Here is a 4,890-nt window from a genome sequence, read left to right as displayed (position 1 = left end):
AGGTCTCTCTCCCGTCCCCGATAAAGCAAAGACACCTGGGCAAGACGCATTAAATGCACCTTGTCATGTGATGCAAGGGATAACCTCGCATCACTGTTCCCTTTCCACCTCCTAGTGCTACTGTGGCAACCCCTTTCCTATAAAAGGAGGCCCGAGGCAACCAGGAGGAGGATTCGGCTTTTTGGAGCTCCTCACGCCCCATAGCTAGCTCAAGAACACAGATATACAATCCACCAAAGCAGGAGTAGGGTTTTACGCATCCCCGCGGCCCGAACCTGGATAAACGAACCGTGTGCTATCTGTTTGATCCGCTCTTCTCATGACCCCACGCCCCGCAACTATAGTAGGGATTCTTGTGATCCCATAGGTGTCGTTCCCACTGACAGGAGGTGATAAAGAGTCTCCTACCTACGTTTTAGGGTTAGCAAAGTAGTAGCTCATTTAGAGATAGAGATTTGCTCACCCACATCGGATCTATTCCTTGAGAGAGACCACGGCCCCTCTTCGGAGAAGATCCCTTTGGATTCAAGACCTCCTCGCGGAGAAGACCCCCATCAAGACCTCTATTGGAGAACTACCGGTTACCGTGTATCGTCCTTTGTTGATCATGGATCTTGTATCTCCTCTCGTGTTTCCAGGATCTAGCATCTGTGTGATCAATCTTGTTGGTTTTAGTGTTTCTCTCGTGTTTCCCATCATGTTTACTCCCGTGATTTCCCTCATGTTCATCGTGTTCATTGCGGGATCTGCTCCTTTGGTGAAAGATCGGCCATCTAGGGTTCCACCCTTCATCATCTTGGTATCTAGAGCCACGTTGACCACGATTTTGGAGCCTCCCCATTGTGTTTCTAGCCTTGTTTTGTTGATTTTGTTCCCTAATTCGAAATTTCCCCACAAAAATAGCCCCCAAATTTTTGTGTGATTTGTTGGTGTGATGAAGTTTTGTTGGATTTGATCCGCGGATTTCGTGTGTTGCAGGTAGATCTAACTTTCCATCATCTTTTCCCCAATTTCCATCCACAAGTTTCCGCGAATTTTGCCTGGATTTGACCTCTCCATGCGAATCTCATTGATTTCGTCCATGGATCCAGAGCTCGGACATCCAGCCCGACATCCCGGACATCCGGCCATCAAGCCTGGACATCCGGCCCCTGGCAGCACCACTTCCATTCACTGCCCCGTTTTTCGTCCAAATTTCGCCAAATTTTGTTCCGGTGACCACATACACTTCCGCATACCACCACCACATCCGCATAGCACCGCCATATACCACATACACCACCATAGCTTACCTCTTCCAACTCCGACAATTTTGTCCCGTTTTGCTTTGAGAATTTGAGTTGCGGTTCCGTGTCCTATTGTGTTTTGGCTATTTAGGTACGGTTCGACATCAACATCACCGCCGCTCATCTTCTCCACGGACGCATCATCAACAACGACCACTTCTCCATTTGGTCACCGCCATTCGTTCTTGCTTACGAACAGGGAACCAAAGAACGGTAAACTCATCTTGGTATCGTGATACATCTTTCTTGCCATTACATCCATAGCCATCATAGCCTTACTCTTTTGCGTCGCTTACCCATCTAGACTAGCCTTTGAGTATTGCCGGCAACGTGACTTGTGCACATTAGTGATCATACTCCCATAGCATACATACATATCATTGGTGCATATCATCTCTTGTGTCACAAAGTGTCATTGCATACTCAAATGCTATCTTGGTTCGTGAAGCACTGCATGAGAAAAGCGCTCAAACAACACAGAGCCAAACAAGATTTTAAGCAAAAAGAGGAAAGATAAGCAAAGAGCTTTTAAGCAAGAACCATAGCATCATACAACATTAAGATTGCATACTAAATCATCTTGGATCATATCATCGAAACACCATACATAGAGCATACTTGGGATAGAAGTCGTTGCATTTTTGCTTAGTAGGTTGTGCACGAGTCTTCATATGCGCCTATTGTGCAATCGTGCTAGCGTCTCTCTAGTGTTATGCAACAAGAGCATTTTCGTGGATCCCACATTGGCTCATCCTTGGTTGCACGACCCCATTGATCACTTTGCGTGTTTGTTTCCGTGTACCATATTTTCCTTGGTCTACTTGTTGCATTGCAAACTTGCGAATCTTTTCCAACATTATTGAAGCTCGCTAACAATTGCATCAAATTTTGTGCCACCATCCTAACCAAGCTCCACCATAAGCTTTTACTTGTGTAGGTGTGAGAAACCGACAAGAATTGGTACCAATTGTGCTATTTCCTTGTTCCACATTGGAGTGATCTTTGATCCATCTTCAACATCGGTCAAGGTACATTTGGTATAAGTTCTTCTCCTTCCCCCACTCACATATTTCTCTTGGAATGATGGATAGGCCAAGTACTTCTACCAACCCACTCTTCATCGGGCAAGACGACGACATGAACTCCCACGTCATAAAGAGCCACCTCTTTGGTGCACAATGTGCTTTGCATCAAGAGCAACAAGCAATGAGTGAAAACATCGACAACCTCGCCACTGACTTGCGACTCTCCGGGCAATGCACAAGAGATTACTTTGATCACAAGCTCGATGACCACAAGCAAGAGAACGATGCAAGAATGGACAAGATTCGTGCTTTGTTGCTCAACCACTCTTCTTCCACTTCGTCCTCATCAAGACGGAGCCGCTCAAGTCGACACTCCGACTACACCATTTCCGGCTCAAGTAAACCGACATCTAACACTCTTCGCCGTGCTGCGCGCCAAGATCGCCAGGCCAACCGCAACCCTCTACACGACAACAACTCTCAAGAACAACAACATCGTCAAAACCAAGCTACCTTTGCGCAAGCACAAGAACGGCAGTGACAACGCCAACATGAAGAGGAAGAGCGAGCGCGTCTACACCAAGAAGCACAAGATGCCGAGGAACAACGTATTGCGAGATGCTCAAGCACTTGAGGTGCAACAAGCCCTCCGAGAATCAAGTCGAGTCTTAGTCAACCGAGGCCGACATGATCGTGAACATGAAGAAGCACTTCGCGAAGAAGTTCAAGAACGAGTATATCAAGCTCGCGTGCAATGTCAAGCTCTACAAGTTCCTCAACAAGCTCGCCAAGAACATCAAGTTCAACAAGAACAAGAACACAATGGAAATCCTCCACGACAAGAGCAAATTGTGAAAGACGATCCTCCTCGTCAAGGACGTCATCATGCCCGTCCCGAACACAATGAAGAGCAACGCTACGGCAAGCTAAAGTTCACCATGCCCAAGTTCAATGGAAGCAATGACCCCGAAGAGTACCTTTCATGGGCATTGAAGGTTGACAAAATCTTTTGCTTGCACAACTATGAAGAAGAGAAGAAAATCGCGATGGCATCCCTTGAGTTCCAAGACTATGTCCTCATTTGGTGGGAACAAGTCATTGAGCGTCGAGAGGCAAAAGGTGAACCACCCATAACTACTTGGGCGCAAATGAAGGATGTCATGAGAGCACGCTTCGTGCCTACCTACTACAACCGCGACCTCTTCAAGAAACTCCAACTACTCAAGAAAGGAACCAAGAGCATTGAAGAGTACTAGAAGGAAATGGAGATTGCAATGATACGAGCCAATGTCACGGAAGATGATGAGCAAACTATGGCACGTTTCTTGAATGGACTCAATCATCCCATCAAGAAGATCGCCGACTTCCAACCATACTTAAACCTCATCGAGCTAGTGCATCAAGCTACCAAAAGCAGAACGTCAAGTGCAAGATGACTTCAAGTATGCCAAGTTCTCATCCAAGTCCTATGGTTTCTCCAACACCCAAGCTTCAACAACTACAACACCTTCTACATCAACCAAGCCTTCTAGAAGCAACGTCGACAAGTCGAGTTACAAGAAAGCTTCGACAACTCCAAGTCATCCTCCTACAACAAGCAACTTCAAGCCGAGAGCTTCATCATCATCTACCCCAACCGATGAGACCGTAAAGACAAGTTCCTTCAAATGCTTCACATGCGGAGGCCGAGGCCACAAGTCCTTTGAGTGTACCAACAAGCAAACCATGATCCTCAACGACGATGGTACATACGACTCCATGAGTGAAGGAGAAACGGAAGCACTTGAGCAAGTTGCCATGCACTGGCAAGTGAACAATGAAGAGGAACAAGTCTTTCTTGATGAAGATTCAAGTCCCACTCTTGTTGTCTCCAAGGTCTTGACCCTTCAACATCACCAAGAAGAACACCAAATATGCCACATATTTCATACCAAGGCCAGCATCAATGGAAGGTCTGTCAAGGTCATCATCGCTGGAGGGAGTTGTCATAACCTAGCAAGTGAAGAACTTTGGTCCAAGCTCCAATTGCCCAAGACGAAGCACCCACATCTCTACAAAGTTCAATGGCTAAGCGACTCCGGCACTATTCAAGTCGAGCGTAGAGTGCAAGTCTCCTTCAAAATCGGAGCTTACGTAGACACTTTGGAGTGTGATGTCGTTCCAATGACCGTTTGCCACCTTCTTCTTGGTCGACCATGGAAATTTGATAGAGGTGTCACCGACAACGGTCGAATGAACCACTACATCTTCAAGATGAAAGGAAAGGAGTACGTACTTCACCCTATGTCTCCAAGCCAAGTGATCACTGACAAGCAAGCCACCCATCATGGAGAGAATGGTGAGAGAGCGAACCACCAAAAAGAGAGTGAGCTCCACAAGCTCAAATTGAGTGCCTCCACAATGAGCGAAAAGAAGAACCTAGTTCTATTTGACACCAAAAGTGAGATAAGAGGAGTGTGTGAGAACCCATCTAGTGTCCTACACTATGTCCTTTTGTGCAAGGACGAGGCACCAAAAGCTAACACCACTCACACTCTACCTTTAGTGTTATCTTCTCTTTTGCAGGAATTCCAAGATGT

Source organism: Triticum dicoccoides, chromosome 7A (genome assembly GCF_002162155.2).
Source record: "Triticum dicoccoides isolate Atlit2015 ecotype Zavitan chromosome 7A, WEW_v2.0, whole genome shotgun sequence".
Classification (NCBI taxonomy): domain Eukaryota; kingdom Viridiplantae; phylum Streptophyta; class Magnoliopsida; order Poales; family Poaceae; genus Triticum; species Triticum dicoccoides.
The sequence above is the reverse complement of the archived record's forward strand: the minus strand, read 5'-3'. Positions refer to the sequence as shown.